The following is a 22,072-nucleotide window of genomic DNA, read 5'->3' as shown; positions in this document are numbered from 1 at the left end:
CACTATACACTGTTCAATATCAGCGTTAGCATCATGTGCAGGTAGATGCCAGAGGATGATGTCTTTACTGCCAAACTGTGGAAATACTTCAAAAACTGAAAGTCACTCTTCCCACTGTGCAGCTAAACCACTCTGGAAAAGTGGAATTTACTGGACTTTCTACCACAGTTTGAAGGTAATTGAGGTACTTACATAACCCAAATTCTGACATAGCCACACTGGTGACTCGATAAACCTTTCTTAATAATTGTCACATTTTTTAATATTCTTGTAACTGCAGTATTTCTGAGTCACGTTCAATAACATATGTGGGCAGCTTTTATGTGTTGTATCGTATAATAATGCTTTTCACACGTGTACACCACATAAGTACATGTCAGTGGGAATGCCTGAAAATGGGAATGCCTGCAATTTTCTCCAGCCGCGAGCCAGTGGACCGTCATGGTCCACAACCACAAAATCCCAAAGGGCTTCTGTTATTAATTAATATAAAATACAATGCATAATTGAAATAACTACTCTTATTTTCTGACTTGTGCTATAAGTTCTTACTGGTTTTTGCACAGTGCTAAACGTAATCATAAAGCAGTAATGTTTTCTTGTATGGAGCACATACTTGTCACAAAAAGTAAATCCTCTAACTGTACCCTCACAAATGCCCTACTTGTCCATAACTTCTATATTGGGGTGCCCTGCAGTCACATTGTGCTCTGACCACCCACACTGGTAACCTACCATTTCTGTGTTGTATACACCTCCCTTTCTTGCCCCCATTAGAGCTTTCTTCTCTGCTAGACCAATCATGATACCATGTCATGGTGCAATATTTTTAGAAATGCAGACCACACCTATGTGAGGTTTCTGCAGGTAAGTCTTACAGGAAAGGTTTTAGTGCCCTCTTCTCCAATTTGCACATGAGGACTTTATTTGAATTTTTGTCAACAATTACCTCATAAGTACTAATATGTAATTTCCTAACACTGTCCATAACTGTGTCTGTGGTACCCTACACCTCTAAATGGGTACCTGCAGAAAAAGGTGTGTGTATGTGGGGGGAGGAAGATTCAAGACTTCTAGGTTTTAATTTAATTGATTTGGTTTGAGAATATATCATGTCCAAGAACTAAATTTGACAAGAATCACACAAAAATTATTATATCTTGAAAAGATTGATAGTTATCTACTTAGTATTTTTGACACTAGAACTGCTGGATTTTTTGAAGCCCATGAAACTGCTATCAGACAATAATATCCCATCTCTAAGTAGTGCGTGAAATGCTTGTTCTTAGTCCTTTTTATTTCAGGCAGCTAGTCTATCTGTAACAAATTGTCTCTCTAATAATCTGTTATTTTGTTTTAATACTGAATAGAGTCTTGCTAGATAGTTACAATTTATATTTTTTTTTCATGTAACAAAATAAAAATTGAATATTATCTCAGTTTTTGTCCAGATCAACATAAATAAGCTAATACTTGAATGTTGTTTGTAATATCTTGAATAAATCTTTCACACAATGGAAAATCCAGGATGGAATGTAACAATACACACACACACACACACACACACACACACACACACGAACACACGAACACAATCTCAGGCACTGCGAGCAGCACCACCAGTGCATGATGGGAGCGGCGACTGGATAGGGGAAAGGAGGCGGCTGGGGCGGTTAGGGGGAGGGTAGTGTGATGGGGATAGCAGACAGTGAAGTGCTGCAGGTTGGGCGGCGGGCAGGGGTGAGGTGGGGAGGGGGCTGGGAGTAGTGAAAAAGGAGAAAAATAAATAAATATGTATTTATTTTATATAAATATTTATTTGTTTTAGTTAAAGTTGCAACTCAAAGAGAAATTGAATTTTCACTAAAATTGGGTTACTGATGGAAGCTTGACCAATCTGAATCTACATGCTATAAGTTATCACATGTATTTTTAAGTAAAAAAAATAGTTTTAGGAACAAAATGAAGGCTTACGTAGTCACCAGTTTTCTGTACCTAAGCGGGTAATGTGGTCAGTGCCACCAGTACAGGATCCAATGTCTGTTGTTATGATTTCATGTATTATTTTCTAGGCCTCTACATGCCCAAGTATCTGAAACGTTACCAGGCAGCAGCAGTGAACTCTTTTTCAAGTGGACTTTTGTGTCAGGTAAAATACAGCAGAACTGAGACTGTTTTAAATAACAAGACTCTATTAACTCAAAACTGTCACAAAGGGATAGAATGTCGGATGATAGCTTTGTGTACAAAAATATTAGAAATTAGTTTCATCTGTTTGGAGTAAACATGTTCACCACTTCTTCCAATGAGTAGTTTGGCCAGTTCACCCAACCAGATACCGTGTTGGCATTAGTCATCCACAGGAGAAAACATCGATCTGAAACTCTTGTCATTCTTACTGAGAACAATGATGGTGTATATTATAACTATATGCAAATTGAAGGGGGATCACCGCTACCAGCTGCAGTGGGACATTAAGCAGAATCAGCAGTAATGAGTGAAAATATGTATTGGACCGGTATTTGAACCCGGGATTCCCTGCTTACTAGGCAGCTACAGAAACTACTGTGCTGTCTGGGACACAGTGTTATCGCAATTGCACTGACTATCTCGGTACGTCTCACAGTCGATCCACACTCCTATCAAGCGCCATCTATCCACAGCCCTTGTCCATTATACTCCTGTGGGAATTGCGAAGCAACAGACAGGAGTATAATGTGACAGGGACTGTGGGTAGGTGGCACTTGATGGGATTGCGGATCGGCTGTGAGGCATACTGAGATAGTCCGTGCAATTGCGATAAGGTTGTCTCCTATATGGTGCAGTGATTACCGCACCTGCCTAGTAAGCAGGAGATCCTGGGTTCAAATCCCGATCTGATACACATTTCTGTTCATTGCCACTGATTCCTCTCGATGTCCCATTGCAGCTGATAGCAGGATCCCCTTCAGTTTACATACAGTGTTTCAAAGCTGCAGGATCTGCGTGATATCTGTTCTTTTGAAGGAACAGACACCAAGTATTCAAATAATTGGTAAGCATGGCTGAGCAGTGGACCCACTTTCTTCATTGTGAATGCACAAATATGTCCGACCTCCTGTGGCAATCTCTCAGTAGTGAACAGGAGAATAATGGACAGTAACTGCGGATAGGTGGCACTTGATGGGAGTGTGGACTGGCTTTGAGGTGTACCGAGGTAATCCGTGCAGATGCGATAATGCTGTGTTGGATGGTGCAGTTGTTACTGTACATGTGTAATAAGCAGGAGATGCCGGTTTCGAATCCCAGTCCAGTATGCATTTTTGCTTGTCGTCTCTGATTACACTTAATGTCCCGCTGTGGCTGATATCAGTGATCCCCCTTCAGTTTACAAAATTATAGTGTTTCACGGGTGTGGGATCTGTGTGGTATGTGTTCTTTTGATGGAACTGATGCCATGCATTCAAATAATAAATGTATTATAACAAGTCAGACCACTTCTGGGAAGGCAGCAGCTCTGCTCAGGGCAAAAGCTATGCAATGATCATTTTCCCTATCCTGCCTACTTTTCTCTTCTTACTGTACTGATCTTACTTTTAATTTGTTACCTACATAAATTAGTGTGTTATATTAATTAATAGCTGTAGTTGCACTTTGAGATGTTATCAAAAATGTTTATTAATTCTTTTAAATGTCATTTTTCTTCTACCCTTTGCATTGCATAACAGCAGTCTTAATTTGATTTCAAATTGTTTGCTACAAACAGGTATCATATTTGAAGATGCACATCTTTATAATGTGCATTCATTAATCCATGCTACTTCCATTTGAAACTTATACAATAGCAGCTGGTTGGTGTGAGTTGCATATGATGATGAGTTGTCAGCATAAGAAGACAGTAAAATATCCCCCCCCCCCCCCCCCTACACACAAACACACAACCTTCTAAAAATCTCACAGTGGCTCCACTACTTACTGCTCTGCCCCTGAGGTAAGAGGCAATCTTTACTTAGCTAATGGCTGAATTCACCAACATCAGTTAAAATGAAGCACATCTTTTACTTATTTATTGGTCCAAGAATCAGTTTCGTACATTGTTTGTACATGTGATATAGGACAGTGGTTGACATAATAAAAATGCATAATAAAGTAGGTTGGTGTACTACATTGCTTCTACATTTGATAATAGCAGTTATTAAGTGAGATGTTACTGAGCAAGAATAATATGCCTCTTAAGCAGGCCTTAACATTAGTTGAGGTTTATGGATTCTGCTGTTCCTTTCTAGAAATATGTTGTTATAAAAATGGCTGAGAACTGTGGGCCCCACAGACAGTTGACTTGGGGCAGATGTGGCCCGTAGACTGCAGTTTGACAACCATTGGTATAGATTGTTCTGTCTTCTCTGCTCTTTGAAATAGCAGCAGCTGTTTACTGCTTTTCCCACCTGATACTGCCCCTTAGCAAATTGACCAACTTGTAGCTTCCATCATTCCCACAGGGAGTCACTCCAAATGCCAGTTGTATAAGGATAAGGTAACAACTATATTACACAATAATCATTGCTGCAACAACAAATTATACCCACAAGCATTCCTCCCGAATCAGTATATCTATTTGTGACAACTGTACAAAAATCCATACAGATATGTACACAGGCAGAAAGATGGAGTGATGGTCTTTAATCTATAATAAGTGTAGTATTGCATGGGTATATGAATAGCTGCATCAGATAAAGACTTCAGCTGATTAATACATGTCACCCCAGTTGATTTTATGTATTTTCGTGGTAACCTCATGAAAGCACACTGTGTTTGTAACCTGACATTTTCCACCAAAAACTGCATGCCATACTATTCATTTGAATACACCAACTCCTTCAGCAATGCCCTCATCATGAACTAACTTCCATGATGTATTAGGCTAATATAATAGAAAATGTTACTGATTAACCACACAAGGCTTATTCCTAATTGAAGAAATATTGAAAAACACATACGTAATAAATAATAACATTTTTTTAATAATTTATAGTAAGAATAATATGAAGTTCAAAGTTTCTGATTATTTGCATGTTATTAGATTTTCCTGCGTATTTTGAAAAGGATGGATTGCTACTCACTAGGTAGAGAAGGAGGTGAGTTGCAGACGGGCACAATGAAAACTACTAAACATTTAAGCTTGCAGCCCAAAGAACTTCTTCGGAAATAGAAAGCACTCAAATTCACACAAGTTCAACTCTCTGAAAAAGACCTTTTGGCTGAAAACTTAAATCTGTAGTAGTCTCTTCATTGTGCTTGCTTGTGACTCAGCACATCCTCTGTGTGGTGAGTAGCAATCTATCCTTTTTGTTATATTGTTGTTATTTCATCCTGAATTTTCCACTGTGTGACTTTCCCTTATATTTATTACTTATGAAGCATACTTGCACTGAAAATATCATTAGTATTTTTTAAATAATATAAAATGATTTATTTTACTGTGACTGAATGGGACAGATATATATTTTACTGTGACTGAATGGGACAGATATATATTGACTATGTTAACAGGTATGCTTGTATTACAGCACAACAATGAAATTTTACCTGTTACTAATAGCATTAGTTACAAAAATAAAAATACAAAAATCAAAGCTACAAAAATCAAAATACAAAAAATTAATCACACTATACCATAGAAAATTTGTCACTGAAAGCATTGTTCAAGAGCTTGCTTTCTTATCAGATATGTAGATTTGCATCCTCAATCACAAAGAAATTACATTGTTACCATGTATATTTTATACAGAGTAGTCAAATTTGAACTTGACTGCAACAGATTTACCTACAATAATTGTGGATTTAAAAAAAAGTTTTTTTTTTGGAATGCCCCATAATTAAGTGATTTTGTAAGGTTCTACAGTTGTTAGTGCATATTTTATCCAAAACCTTGTGCTCTGCCTACTTGGTTGGGTTAAATGAAAGAATGTATTTAAATTTTCCACTCAGCGCTTGATTATTGTTTTACTTCTGGTGTAAAGTGATGGATCCATATCTGATAAGCAATAATAACTTGATGGACAAAATCAGGTGAATCCTTTGTACTTTCATGTTCTCATCTGCAATTCTATTTTGGGATGTTCTTCACATAGATCATCTTTAAGATAAATACTGGCATGTTAACTTGAGTTGACATTAAATTGGAGCAGACATCCTAAAAATACTCACCAGCTTTGGTTGACATGTGTTCTAATTGTAAATGTTATCAATTCACTGTCCAAAACGAAGAATGTTATCACATTCCAGTGTACCCATTCTGATAAAACACACACAATATAACTAATTTAAAAGTCCTCATTCATCATAACAAAACTACTACACAGCTAAATTTAACCCATCACTTATATTGTTGTACAGTATTAAATTTAACCCATCACTTATATTGTTCTACAGTATATACCAGCATAATAAATAAAAAATCTAATTGATGTCAGTACCATTGTTGCTTCAGTAAATTACCGGGAGCAGGTCAAGGTGAAAAGGTCTCAGCTTGGCACAGTTTATTAATGAGATTGTGTACGTCTAAGACAGTTACTTTCACCCCTTGTAGTAGGAGGTCATCTCTAATAGGACCACACCTAATAAAGTTCTGTGGGCTTAAAACCAATCTTTGGGATGACAACTTTATGTTTTATTCATCATAGATGATCAATGTAGGGAAAGTAGTTGACAATGCTGGTTTGATAAACTATGGCGTGGTGATAGTAGTTAGTTGCCAATTTAAAGATTCTTGTTGAGCTCACCAAACACATTGCCTTTGCCTTTCACGATGAGACCAGTAACTACACATCTATGTTATTTTTTCCAGGCATGGGTCAATTAACATAAGAATTAGAAGCATATGGTTACAATAATGAACAACTTACTATTGTGGTATTTGTTTGTGGATAAGTTAATAGAAATGTAGTGTGCCAGGAAGGTTTTATTGTAATTACACAGAAGACACACAGCATACAATTTCTCCCAAACATTATCACTGCTATGGAAAACTGGGCAACTGCAACCATTTGATAAATGAGTACAACCAACAACTACACCAGACTTGAAAGAAACAATACTTAATAGAGGGCTTACAGTTGTTAGAAGACAGAGTTGCACTTAGAACGAGTGTTAGTTACTATTCTCATTGGTCACAAAATGGTTTGCACCATCCTCATGTGTGCAAAGTCTTGCTTTGTAAAACTGAAAGATAACATTACTGTGAAAAAAACATAACAATGAAAAGAATGAAGGCAATATTTTTTACAGTGAACAACTTTGCACAACTTTGAAATCAAAAACTTCTCCTGAGTCCCATTGAATACTCTGTTGCTCCACTCCATGCATTGTAAGTTGCTTGGATTCCCCTTGGCCTGTAGTAGATGAGTTGGATGGAACATTGGTGCACACACCTAACCAACTCTTTATGTGGTCATCCAGTATGTGAAGAAGTTTAGCAATTACACACTGCAAGATTCTTTTGACCCACGTCAAGTTCAAATGGTATCTGTCAACAGCTACTACAAGCCAATCCATCCAATTGATTGCTGTCTGCCATAAAAGGCATTTAAAAGGTGGGCACAGTGCTCAAGCATTATTAGTTTATCATTCCCAGGAGCTGACAGAGCTCTTTGTATGTGGTAGGGAGTGGCATGGATAAGATCAATTGCACCTTCGATTCAGGGGGGTTAATACTGGTGGTCAAGACTGAATACCCAAAGAATTGGACAGATTGTTGGCATAGTTGCAGTATGTCAGTGTTAATCTCTGCTCCTTCAGATGAGAGAGTGTCCTTTACTATCGTGATGTGGCGTTTGTGATAGTGCACGGATTTGGTGATCAATATATCGTCAAGATACATGAAACAAAAGTTGAATAGGAGCAAGAGAGAGTCAATAAAGCGTTGCCATGTCTGGGTGGCCTTTCTTCACCCGAATGGCATGAAATGATACTCGTACAACCCGACGGGGCTGATAATTGCCATTTTCAGAACGTTCTCGGGTGTGACTGGGATTTGGTGATAAATGCATTTGTAATCCTGTACGCTGAAAATTGTAGCACCCACGAGAAGGTGAGTGAAGTTGAAAATGTTTGGTACAGGACATTTGTCCATCACAGTTCTAGTGTTCAAGCGTCTGTAGTCACCAGTTACTATCAGAGGGCTGTAAAATTCCCACCTCAAGAAGTTCCTGTATGTACTGGTGATCTGAGCTTAACTTGGGTGGGTTAAGGTGGTGAGCCGTGTGGCGGATAGATGGGCCCTCGGACATGACAATGCGGTGAACAGTTCCATTCATGGCGGTAGAAACTGAATGTTTGATGACTGTACGTGGGCAGGGCACAATGCTGGTTGAATTTTTAGAGGCGCATGGCTTGGATGCAGCACAGTTGTCTTCTCGAGAGCGAATGGCAGTGAAAAAGTCATGTTTGTTATGTTTACGCCTATGCTGATTGCAGTTTGCGAGTGCCAAGCATGTGGCAGGTGTGAGTGGTGCGCATAGACTGTCTGTTGTCCGCAGTGTATGAGAGAGGTGCTCTTGACGGTGGCGGTCGCTTGCTTGCACGTGTGGAGCTCTCGAGCGAACCATGTGAGGAGGTGCAAGAGAGGGTAATGTTTATCAACACACTGGGTAGGCACACGCATGGTGTGGTCATAGTCTGGATGGCTGGATTGTCATGAGACATGGGAATGTCAGTTTGTGAAACAGGTGAGAGAGACACTGAGCGGAACACATTTGATCGGGCAGAGGAGGCAGGTGTAACACTGTGGTTGAGACTGGAGTCACACTAGATAGGTGTGGTGTTGCTAACCTGTGTACTGTCGTCAGTGAAGCTGTCGGATGCAGTGGATGAAGGCTTGGGTGTCAGGGCTGCAGAGTGGTGTGAACTGATGCAGGTGGTGATTGCGGCAAGCTTATCCTCTGCGCATGCAATGCGACATTCCAAAACAGCATTCTGAAAGCGGAGGGCACACGTCTTGAGACTTTATACCAGGTTGCAGTCTACGGTTGCACAAGTCCTGCTCACGAGAGCCGTGCACTGTTGCACTAAACAGTTAACAGCCTTTACACTTGGAGAAGATGATGGAGCACGTACACACGGGATGTGAGAGTTAGAGGTGTGGTGAAACAGAGAACCTCAAACGACATTTGGAGACAGGTGGTGGTATGATAAGAGGTCGATTTCTAGGATGTGTTCTACAACGTCTGCCACGTGGAAGGTCCAGGGAAGGAGAGGCCGTTAGAGAGGCAGAGTTGAAGCTCGACCGAGCCGCAGGTCTGGAGTGTAAATGAGTTCACAGTTTGCAGGAGAGAGCATGTACTTGTGAGGGGGCGTGTGACTATCTACGTAGGTATGATTGAGACATCAGCATCTGTGTCCATGAGGAAGTTGCTAGTTGAAGAATAGTAATTGACGTAAAGGCAGCCATTTGACAGGACAGAGGTGTGGACAGAATGTAATGTTGGTCGGCACTTATCGACGATTGGCTTTTCGGATGATTGCACGGAGGGCGGCAGTGTTTAGTGTCATCGCTGAATGCGGTGTGGTACCAACAGTGAGGGTACGTTGGGGGAGGAGGCGGACGATCGTCCTTTGTGTGTTCGGATTCGTAAGCCAGAGCGTATTATGCAGGCACGATATGCAGCAGTTCGGTGGGTGGTGATTGTGTGTGCTGGGTGCCAGGTGGCACTGCAGTCTGAGAAGCAGAGCATGGCCTGCCCCTGCCTGCGGGTGGGCAAACTACTGGTGCAGGAGTGCCAAAGTGTTGCGTGAGCTCCTGCTGATGGCACTGGTGTGTGTCAGGGTGTATACAACCCGGGAGATCTGGGAAAAACCCGGGAATTTTTTCATCCGGGAAAAACCCGGGATTTTTTTTAGAATCACGGGAATTTTTCATTGTTTTAGTTTTCAGTTAAATTTTTGTAATTTTGACTGATAAGAACCGATACTCTAACAAAGGATTTTACTGTATCCCCGTACTGCAGAATAATACTTCAACAATAATACATAAACCAGAGAAAAAAACGAAAATAAATTGCAAAGGGAATGCACCATATACAACAATGACACACAGTGCTCATGCAAGCTTCCGCCAACAGCAAAATGAGTCAAAGGCTTTAGGAAGACTATGCAATGCTTCATAAAAACAAATTGCCTCCAATGAAGTCAACTGTTTACATTGAATTGGTTTTAGCAGTTACGAGCGGGCTCTTGCGCATGCACAGTTGAGTCTCGTTCGAGTAGTAGATTCTCCCGCTTCTGGCTACAGGAATGTGGCTGTTGGCTGTGCAAGCAGCTAGATGCTACTGGGAAAAGATGGCGCCAAATTCATATTCTTGAGGGGAACAAACTTTTTTCACAAAGTGCCTAACATCCAGCGCACGTTGGTCTGTCGATTATTATACGATTTTGAAACGCATCCTTGTAGGTTTTTGAACACATTTTAAGTTGATTTCTGAATGAATCATAAGTTAACTTTTGAATGGATGCATAGTGTACGTGATGTTTCTCGGGAGAATCCTCGTCGCATCTAGAAATAAACTTTTCACAGACAAAAGGGGACGGGGCTATATGAGCTAAGCGGAGTAAAGCCGAAAGGATGAACGCCAATCGCTTTCTGTGTGGTGATTTGGTTTGCAAATGTTCAGCGTTGTTATAATTACTATTGGAATCCATGGATTCAGATTACCAGAGTGGAAATAAATGACTAACAGGAATAATAGGTGACAAAGATTACATATTATCTTGTCGGTGTATCGAAGAAAATGAAATTTTGACAGAAATTTTTGGCAAGGGCGCTACACTAGTGAGGACCAGTTTTAACAGTTTCCGGCTAGCAGCCACTTACGTTCTGTTCTTGAAGTAATGCGGAAAACGTGTTGTACGAATATGTAACAACGCCTAACCGAAGAATAATCGCGAGATAAATAAACCTGTGATTCTGGCCGGGTTTGTGAAGTTAATCGGCGAACAAATTTTGACAATGGCAGAATAGCTACAGAATTCTTGATGACAAGATTGTTAGAACGAGGAAGGAGAAGAAAGAGGGGCATCTCACAAATTATGGAAGGATAAGACGATTCCATATTTATATAAAAATTTCGTTATACTACTTTTCGATCTTGTGTTTTAGAAACTGGTGCATATGAATGAAATGTGAAACTATTTCCTAACATAAAGCTTTTTGCTTGTAGTAGGCCTTGTAGGCATCTGATATTGGTACTTCTTGAATTATATTCTGTCATGTTATAAAAATGACCATTTGTGCCGAAACAGTCTCGTTTATTTGGTGTGTGTTACAAAATTGCTGCAATATTAGAAAGGCCTATTTTGTTTTATCTAGCAGACAGTGACAAAATACACATAATCAGCTCCAGAAACAACACAAGCTTGGGCATTATTTGTATTAACAGCTTTTTCAGTATTAGATAACATTTCGATTTTTCATGTAGCAAAACGTTTGATGAACTTTGATGAGGTAATAGATTGTTTTTGCAGAAAGGAAAGCATGCCATGTAAAGCTGTAGCACGCTTAGAGAGGAAAAATGCTGGGAGCCAAGGATTGAAGAAATGTGTACTTTCTTGCTTGTCTCTTGTCGTTATTTGTTTTATGTATCCTATATTTAATTTTGTCACACAAAACAGCAAGTTGTTAGCTAATAGACAATAAAGAGTGCAAATTTTCTGAAGAGTTCTTGTTCTCTGGATTACAAATAATCCCATTCGCTATTAATTAAAGAAAAGGAAAAAAGAAAAAATAGGGGCAGGCTGTCAGACGGGCCGACAAGGAGCAGGAGAGATACCACAGGACATTTCAATGTCCACTGTCCTGTGTAGGTTTGATGGCATCCATTACAAAATATACACGTTTCAGTTCCACAGAGCAAAATACAGTGACATGCTACAGAAGAACGCTGTATGAAGAGGCGTGGCACTGCCCTTTGGCACACTTAAGACCAAATAACATATCTTACACTTCCTCGAACACATACGTTTTGAAAATTCCATTTTTTTAAATTTTTTTTTTTTTTAGGTATTGACCTGGTTCACAAATATCGTAGATCTGGGGCTGATACGCAGAGTAGTCTCCGTGTGACCCGTGTTTGCATTTAGTGATTTTGCTGTTTCCCCTTCGTTCACTCACACGTCAAATGAGAACAAAACGGATATCTGTGGCCGGGAGCTATCAAGTGAATTAAAATACATTAACATTATTACGGAAGGCTAAAATGTGTTATTAGTTTCAGATTTGATATTACTTCCACCTTTCTGACAGTCAAGCATTAATCGCCTTGTAGAACACTGAAGTTACTTTTTGTCTGTTTACTAAAGAAATTTGACTTTTATTGACCTTTACTGCAGAGGCAGTCAATGTATTTGAAACAAAATGTTTAATTCCACAGTACTGGCTAGTTTCAGCTGTTTTTGCTGCATTTCAAGGGCACGTTTTCATCTTCTAGCACGTATGGCATAGTGCCACAATAAAGAATCAAACATGATGTAACACAGAACTGGTGTGCCAAGAAAATTTACATCCCGAAAACCACACCGAGAAGCTTAATATCAGGTCGAGATCTACTTCATTGGGAATCTGGATGTACGAATGTGCACTTTAAGTATGCACTTTAAATGTGAACATTTTAGTATGGTTCACGAAATTCAGATGCTCTTGCAGTATCCTGTGTCTTGTTTCTTTTATGACATAATGTATGATTATCTAATGTTTTACACATACGTACATATGGGCTTCGTATGTCATGGTAGCTGCGCAAGCGTGGTGTCACCTGTTATTTGCGCTCTCTGGCAACTGCTGAAACTAACCTGTTTCTACCAGGTCGCGGGAAAATATTGCGAATGGTGGTTTGAAAAACATTATTTTCAAAGTAAATAGCCTTTTATGTAAGTTGAATATGTGCCAGAATGTAGCATGAATTTCTTAAATCAAAGAGCATTGATTTTAAAGTCAACTCTTTGATGACGAACTACACTCCTGGAAATGGAAAAAAGAACACATTGACACCGGTGTGTCAGACCCACCATACTTGCTCCGGACACTGCGAGAGGGCTGTACAAGCAATGATCACACGCACGGCACAGCGGACACACCAGCAACCGCGGTGTTGGCCGTCGAATGGCGCTAGCTGCGCAGCATTTGTGCACCGCTGCCGTCAGTGTCAGCCAGTTTGCCGTGGCATACGGAGGTCCATCGCAGTCTTTAACACTGGTAGCATGCCGCGACAGCGTGGACCTGAACCGTATGTGCAGTTGCCGGACTTTGAGCGAGGGCGTATAGTGGGCATGCGGGAGGCCAGGTGGACGTACCGCCGAATTGCTCAACACGTGGGGCGTGAGGTCTCCACAGTACATCGATGTTGTCGCCAGTGGTCGGCGGAAGGTGCACGTGCCCGTTGACCTGGAACCCGACCGCAGCGACGCACGGATGCACGCCAAGACCGTAGGATCCTACGCAGTGCCGTAGGGGACAGCACCGCCACTTCCCAGCAAATTAAGGACACTGTTGCTCCTGGGGTATCGGCGAGGACCATTCGCAACCGTCTCCATGAAGCTGGGCTACGGTCCCGCACACAGTTAGGCCGCCTTCCGCTCACGCCCCAACATCGTGCAGCCCGCCTCCAGTGGTGTCGCGACAGGCGTGAATGGAGGGACGAATGGAGACATGTCGTCTTCAACGATGAGAGTCGCTTCTGCCTTGGTGCCAATGATGGTCGTATGCGTGTTTGGCGCCATGCAGGTGAGTGCCACAATCAGGACTGCATACGACCGAGGCACACAGGGCCAACACCCGGCATCATGGTGTGGGGAGCGATCTCCTACACTGGCCGTACACCTCTGGTGATCGTTGAGGGGACACTGAATAGTGCACGGTACATCCAAACCGTCATCGAACCCATCGCTCTACCATTCCTAGACCGGCTAGGGAACTTGCTGTTCCAACAGGACAATGCACGTCCGCATGTATCCCGTGCCACCCAACGTGCTCTAGAAGGTGTAAGTCAACTACCCTGGCCAGCAAGATCTCCGGATCTGTCCCCTATTGAGCATGTTTGGGACTGGATGAAGCGTCGTCTCACGTGGTCTGCACGTCCAGCACGAACGCTGGTCCAACTGAGGCGCCAGGTGGAAATGGCATGGCAAGCCGTTCCACAGGACTACATCCAGCATCTCTACGATTGTCTCCATGTGAGAATAGCAGTCTGCATTGCTGCGAAATGTGGATATACACTGTACTAGTGCCGACATTGTGCACGCTCTGTTGCCTGTGTCTATGTGCCTGTGGTTCTGTCAGTGTGATCATGTGATGTATCAGACCCCAGGAATGTGTCAATAAAGTTTCCCCTTCCTGAGACAATGAATTCACGGTGTTCTTATTTCAATTTCCAGGAGTGTATTTAGAAGAATTTTGAACCATGAAGATCAGACATTTATGTCATTATTAAAAATTTTACTGGCATATTTGTGTGATATGCCTTAAAGTGTAACACGCGCAAAAAAGATCAACATTATATGTGAAAGCTTTGCTTTTCTTGTAACAACACAATGTATATATTTTAACTATTAACTTTCCCTGTTTGTGTATACGTGCTACTTAACAGTGATGTTGCTGTTAGCTGACTACACTACGTGTCCTATGCTCTGAATATCCGCTGTCATCGGCTGGCGAGATCAAATGACATGAGCTATGACTAGCTTACAAAAGTGCATCGCAATCTCAATTTCAATGATTTGGAAAGTAACCTGCGGTGTTCGGTGGAATTCCAATGTATACTTTCGTAATATGAAAATATGCAGCGTACATGTTGCTGTACATCGCAGATATTTCCAAAACGTGTCTTTTTCCCTGAGTTTTGTTTATTAAAGTGCCGGGAAATTCTATGCCCGTGTATAAAACCATAAGCATTCAAAGGATTGATAAGTTTTGCAGTTCCGAGGGAAAATATACTGTTGCTTAACATGGAAAAAGTGTGTTTTCACCCAGGAGAAAGTGTATTTTAAACCGGGAAATCCGGAAAAAGTCCGGGAATATTTTTTCCTTCTCCGCATATACACCCTGTGAGTGAATAGACCGATTCAGCCATCTGCACCCGCCAACCAGTAGACTCCAGAACATGGGGGAGGAGATAAACCTGGAGATATGTTGGCAGTTTTGACATCCACACTGACCACAGGGTTTCGTCTGGCATCATCTGCTCGCTGACCAGGAGGTGTAGCCAGTGCCAAAGCTGGGTTGGGGTGTGGTCACGAGCTCTTCCTCGTACAGTGTTTGCAGAATAACCTCTTGTGAGGACTGCGAGAGGAGCTCGGTGATAGTCTGTTTTGTGAAATCGTACTTCTAAGTTAGCGTCGTCGTCAGAGGTAGATCGCAGATCAGATCTGTGTGCCCAAGCAGATGAGTCATGAGGCAAAGGAATTTTGAACTGTCGTTGGTGACGTGTTACAGTTCGAACAAATTCTCTATCAGCGCAAACCACATTGCTGGGTTGTCCTCGGATAGTAGGGACAGAGTTGGTAAGAGGGCAGGTGGTGGCCACAAGGACACAGCTATTTCTGTATCTTGAGACCCTTGTATCACTCATATGACATGGATGCTAGACTGGCATGGTCGATGCAGATGGTACTGCATAGAGTGTGAGCGAGCAGTATGTTGGAGCGGATGAGAACGGCACCAAAGCACTAGGAAATGATGCTGTAGAACTGTCCGATGCAATGTTCGTAGCATGTAAGTTCACCGCGAAAGGCATGGCCAGTGCCATGTGAAAAGTGAGCAGGTGAACAACCACAACCGAAACCCCCCTGAAAGTTTACTTCTTGTGGTGGCAATAGGGGGGAGGGGTGGAAGAGCAGATGTGCGCGGAGGAGTACAGGGCACAGTTAAATGTTCCCACCGGGCTGTTGACGTGCCGAGATGGGGCATGTTTAAGTGCGGGAACCACAGTTAGTATCACTACGCAGCACGTTGTTCACAAGTGGGGGCCTGTAAAGAGCACTGAGGGGCTGAATGGTCACTGGGCTGGAAGTGGACCTGAAAATAATCATGACATAGACTGGGCGTTGTCCACTTTGGAAACTGATGAAGTGGTAAAGCACTCGAGTGTCATGGGAGCATGATCAGTACATGGGGTCTGTCCTAACAAAGGCGAGGTTGCACATGACGCTTTTGTAAGGGTTGCCCGAGCGGCCGGTGTCTGATTCATAGATTGCGCATGAAATGCAGAATCCACATTAGCATGATGAAATGCAAGAACTTTGCTCACCTCGTTGTCATTTTCAAAATGCACTTGTCCATGCACACTTGTCAGAAGAAATACGAAGAAGCTCATTTATGGGTTAATCCTGTAAAAGGAAACAATTCTAAAGTGCACTGCACCCTTTGCAACTGTGAATTCAGTGTAGTACATGGTGGTAATACAGACTGTCAGTAGCACACCAACACCAATGGACACGAAACCAGAGTTAGGTCAAGTAACACATCTAAGATATCCAGCTATTTTCAGTGCCTAAGTTATAGTCCCATTAGTGGTGAATCCGACAAAGTTGTAGTGGGTGAGTTATTGTTTATGTATCATACAGTGATACACAACCTTAGTTACATTGGCATAGACTGTGCAAATAAACTTGCGAAAAACGTATTTATGGATTTGGATTTGGACAAAAAAATACATTGTAGTAGGAAGAAAGCAGAGTCTACTGCAAAAAATGTATTAGTGCCTGGAAGTGTAAGTGATTTCCTAGATGTGTTTAGTGATCCAGAGAAGTGTAGCACCTTTTTTTTTCTGTGGCTTCAGATGTGTCGAATTTCAAGAACAGGAAAATGTTTCCTGTAGTAATCAGGTACTTCGAAGCTTGTGTTGGCATCAGAAATAAACTATTAGATTTTGTGGAACAAGCAAATGAGAGTCTAATGGTATTCATGATTTGATAGAAAAGTCTTAAATCTCATTCATTAAATGTAAATAACATTTCCTCTTATAGTGCCGATAATGCTAGTGTCGATTATGGCAAAAATAAATCTGTGAGTGAGAAAAATAACAAAATATTTAAACCAAACTGCACAAATCACATAAACCATAATGGCACTAAATATGCCTCTGATGTCTTAGATGTAGACATTTCCGGAAAGCTTTTGACACCATTCCTCACAAGCAGCTTCTAATCAAGCTGCGGGCCTAGGGGGTATCATCTCAGTTGTGCGACTGGATTCGTGATTTCCTGTCAGGAAGGTCGCAATTCGTAGTAATAGACGGCAAATCATCGAATAAAACTGAAGTGATATCAGGTGTTCCCCAGGGAAGCGTCCTGGGACCTCTGCTGTTCCTGATCTATATAAATGACCTGGGTGACAATCTGAGCAGTTCTCTTAGGTTGTTTGCAGATGATGCTGTAATTTACCATCTAGTAAGGTGATCCGAAGACCAGTATAAGCTGCAAAGCGATTTAGAAAAGATTGCTGTATGGTGTGTCAGGTGGCAGTTGATGCTAAATAACGAAAAGTGTGAGATGATCCACACGAGTTCCAAAAGAAATTTGTTGGAATTCGATTACTCGATAAATAGTACAATTCTCAAGGCTGTCAATTCAACTAAGTACCTGGTTGTTAAAATTTACGAACACTTCAGTTGGAAAGAGCACATAGATAATATTGTGGGGAAGGCGAGCCAAAGGTTGCGTTTCATTGGCAGGACACTTAGAAGATGCAACAAGTCCACTAAAGAGACAGCTTACACTACACTCGTTTGTCCTCTGTTAGAATATTGCTGCGCGGCGTGGGATCCCTACCAGGTGGGATTGACGGAGGACATCGAAAGGGTGCAAAAAAGGGGAGCTCGTTTTTATTATGACGTAATGGGGGAGAGACTGTGGCAGATATGATACGCGAATTGGGATTCAAGTCATTACAGCAAAGACGTTTTTCATCGTGGCGAGATCTATTTATGAAATTTCGGTCACCAACTTTCTCTTCTGAATGCAAAAATATTTTGTTGAGCCCAATCTACGTAGGTAGGAATGATCATCAAAATAAAATAAGAGAAATCAGAGCTCGAATAGAAAGGTTTAGGTGTTCATTTTTCCCGTGCACTGTTCGGGAGTGGAATGGTAGAGAGATAGTTTAATTGTGGTTCGATGAACCCTCTGCCAAGCACTTAAATGTGAATTGCAGAGTAATCATGTAGATGTAGAAATGATAGTTGTTAAGATTTATTGACACATTTTAGTGTCAGCAAAATGCAGGGAAGAATTAAGATCTTTTTTAGTTTTGTTGGTATTGATTAGTGTGAAATTTTAAGGCATGTGCCTGCTAGGTGGCTGTCGCTCACATCAGCTGTTGATAGGCTAGTAAAGAACTGGAAGCCAATAATAAGTAATTTTCAAAGTGCAAATGAAACACCTAATGCTTTGAAATTATATTTTGGTGATGGGGATCCAAGCAAAATTTTAATTCTTGAAGCATATCTTCAAGTTTTTTCTTACATTGGAAGTATTACTTTGGAAACATCAAAATATCTAGAGATTTCAGATTTAACTGTTATGGAGCCCTCTAGTGCCAGTGAAGCATTGTCAAAGAAAATTTTGCAAGGAAAAGATGACTCATTTTTTGGAAGCAATACACACAAAATTTTAAATAGATTAGATCCTGTCAATCAGAAGAGAATTCAAAATAATCTTGTTGAATTTTGTGATACCTTTCATAATTACATTGTAAAATTTGTAAACTTTTCTGACAATGCTACAATTCAGTCCTTGCTCCCACTGTCCCTAAAGAATTTGGTTAATTTTAATGATTTTCAGAACATGCCTACTCATGAAACTTCCTGGCATTTCATATCAGCGCACACTCCGCTGCAGAGTGAAAATTTCATTATGCTTACTCATATTCAGGTAGACATAAATGCGGATAACATGTACAATGAATTTTGTTCTTTGAAAAATATAATAAACACAAAAATTGTCACCAACGGTAGCACAGTTGAAAAGTTGGTATCCTTGTTGCTTGAGACAGAGGCCAAAGGAATTAAAGCCAAAGAGAGAAATAAGATTTTTGGCTTTTTTCTCAGTATACTGGCATCTAATGCTCACACTGAAAGAATTTTTTCTTTAATGAACAGCATATAGGTTGATGACAGGAACATTTCAATCCAGATTTAATGAAAGCTGAACTACAAATAAGTGTTAATTTTTGTTACACTTGTGATGAAGTTGTCCAATTTTTAAAGAACAATTGCAAACTTCAGACTGCTGCCAAAAATGTAAACAAATATAATTTTAAGGAAAAAAATTTAGCCCTTAAACTTGTAATTGTTATTAAGAAGTTTTTTGGTTGGTCCATGCAATAAACCTGTTTTAAGATTTAAATAAATTGTGTTAAACCTGTTAATATTGTTGAGTCGAAGTCTCCCTTATTTTGACAAAAAAATGTTGGCAACCCCATTCACGTGCTGCATGGCAGGATACATGGCCAAGTTGAACGACGAAGGTACAAACAAAGCTGGCGAGGTAGATGCAAAAATAATTACACTACGAGGAAACGGCATGTGAATTCTTTCTGGGGGTCACCACTGTGGGAATTCGTTTGGGCTGTAGCCCAAGGAAAACACATTTAATACTGTAAGACTTGATATTTTTCATGTCAGTAAGTACAAACGTCCACATTACAGCAAGTTACACAGAGTGAAGATTAGATTAGATTATTACTTGGACCATAGATCACGAATACGACACTTCGTAATGATGTGGAACGTGTCAGGTTAATAAAAGGTGTCTATACAAGGTAATACATAAGACAAAATATTACACGACACAATTTTTTTTTTGGGGTTGTGGGGTGGGGGTGGGGGGCTTGGGAAATTACCCACTTACTATATCCAAAAATTCATCTAATTAGTTAATTAGTAGAAGGAGTTGCCATTAAGAAATTCTTTTAATTTCCTTTTAAATGCTATATGGCCATCTGTCAGAGGTAAGTGACCAAAGACTTTTGTGGTAGCATAATTTACCCCCTTCTGAGCCAAAGTTAGATTTAACCTTGCGTAGTGAAGATTCATCCTTTCTCCTAGTGTTGTAGCCTTGTACACTGGTATTTACTTTTGAATTCGTTCGGATTGTTAATAACAAATTTCATAAGTGAATATATATATATTGTGAGCCTACAGTGACGATTTCTACCTCTTTAAATAAGTGACCTTGGATTAGTTCCAGCAATTATTCTGATTACACCCTTTTGTTCAATGAACACTCTTTTACTCAATAATGAGTTAACCCAGAATATGATGCCATACAAAAGCAGAGAATGAAAACAGGCATGGTAAGCTAAGTTACTGATATGTCTATCGTCCAAATTTGCAGTGGCCCTAATAGCAAAAGTAGCTGAACTCAAACATTTCAGCAGATCCTCAGTGTTTTTTCCAGTTCAACCCCTCATCAATGCAGACACCTAGAAATTTGGAATATTCTATCTTAGCTACCGATTTTTGATGGAAGTCTATTTTTATTAATGGGGTTATTCCATTTACTGTGTGGAATTGTATATACTGTGTTTAGTCAAAGTTTAATGAAAGCCCATTTGTAGAGAACCACTTAATGCTTTTCTGAAAAATATCGTTTTATCGTTTACAATTTCACCAGTTAATTCTTGTCTATCGGGTGTGATAGCTATACTTGTATCATCGGCAAAAAGTACGAGCTTTGCATCTTCATGAATATTGAATGGCAAGTCATTAATATACACTCCTGGAAATTGAAATAAGAACACCGTGAATTCATTGTCCCAGGAAGGGGAAACTTTATTGACACATTCCTGGGGTCAGATACATCACATGATCACACTGACAGAACCACAGGCACATAGACACAGGCAACAGAGCGTGCACAATGTCGGCACTAGTACAGTGTATATCCACCTTTCGCAGCAATGCAGACTGCTATTCTCACATGGAGACAATCGTAGAGATGCTGGATGTAGTCCTGTGGAACGGCTTGCCATGCCATTTCCACCTGGCGCCTCAGTTGGACCAGCGTTCGTGCTGGACGTGCAGACCACATGAGACGACGCTTCATCCAGTCCCAAACATGCTCAATGGGGGACAGATCCGGAGATCTTGCTGGCCAGGGTAGTTGACTTACACCTTCTAGAGCACGTTGGGTGGCACGGGATACATGCGGACGTGCATTGTCCTGTTGGAACAGCAAGTTCCCTTGCCGATCTAGGAATGGTAGAAGGATGGGTTCGATGACGGTTTGGATGTACTGTGCACTATTCAGTGTCCCCTCGACGATCACCAGAGGTGTACGGCCAGTGTAGGAGATCGCTCCCCACACCATGATGCCGGGTGTTGGCCCTGTGTGCCTCGGTCGTATGCAGTCCTGATTGTGACACTCACCTGCACGGCGCGAAACACGCATACGACCATCATTGGCACCAAGGCAGAAGCCACTCTCATCGCTGAAGACGACACGTCTCCATTCGTCCCTCCATTCACGCCTGTCGCGACACCACTGGAGGCGGGCTGCACGATGTTGGGGCGTGAGCGGAAGGCGGCCTAACGGTGTGCGGGACCGTAGCCCAGCTTCATGGAGACGGTTGCGAATGGTCCTCGCCGATACCCCAGGAGCAGCAGTGTCCCTAATTTGCTGGGAAATGGCGGTGCGGTCCCCTACGGCACTGCATAGGATCCTACGGTCTTGGCGTGCATCCATGCATCGCTGCGGTACGGTCCCAGGTCGACAGGCACGTGCACCTTCCGCTGACCACTGGCGACAACATCGATGTACTGTGGAGACCTCACGCCCCACGTGTTGAGCAATTCGGCAGTACGTCCACCCGGCCTCCCGCATGCCCACTATACGCCCTCGCTCAAAGTCCGTCAACTGCACATACGGTTCACGTCTACACTGTCGCGGCATGCTACCAGTGTTAAAGACTGCGATGGAGCTCTGTATGCCACGGCAAACTGGCTGACACTGACGGCGGCGGTGCACAAATGCTGCACAGCTAGCACCATTCGACGGCCAACACCGCGGTTCCTGGTGTGTCCGCTGAGCCGTGCGTGTGATCATTGCT

At 41.5% G+C, this 22,072-nt stretch overlaps 1 protein-coding gene across 7 annotated transcripts in view; it reads left to right on the top strand.

The window, feature by feature from the left end:
* The window catches only part of LOC126335339 (protein Mpv17-like), a 288,508-nt gene that overhangs the window by 84,563 nt on the left and 181,873 nt on the right, over positions 1 to 22,072 (top strand). For 4 of the 7 annotated variants that reach the window (XR_007564861.1, XM_049998510.1, XM_049998507.1 and 1 more), the window contains exon 2: positions 2,073 to 2,149. The exons of the other annotated variants lie outside the window; for them this stretch is intronic. The gene's annotated coding sequence lies outside the window, so the exon portion shown is untranslated. The remainder of the gene's footprint in view (positions 1 to 2,072; positions 2,150 to 22,072) is intronic. 7 annotated transcript variants of the gene reach the window in all.

The sequence above is a fragment of the Schistocerca gregaria genome, chromosome 2 (genome assembly GCF_023897955.1).
Source record: "Schistocerca gregaria isolate iqSchGreg1 chromosome 2, iqSchGreg1.2, whole genome shotgun sequence".
Classification (NCBI taxonomy): Eukaryota; Metazoa; Arthropoda; class Insecta; order Orthoptera; family Acrididae; genus Schistocerca; species Schistocerca gregaria.
The sequence above is the reverse complement of the archived record's forward strand: the minus strand, read 5'-3'. Positions and strand labels throughout refer to the sequence as shown.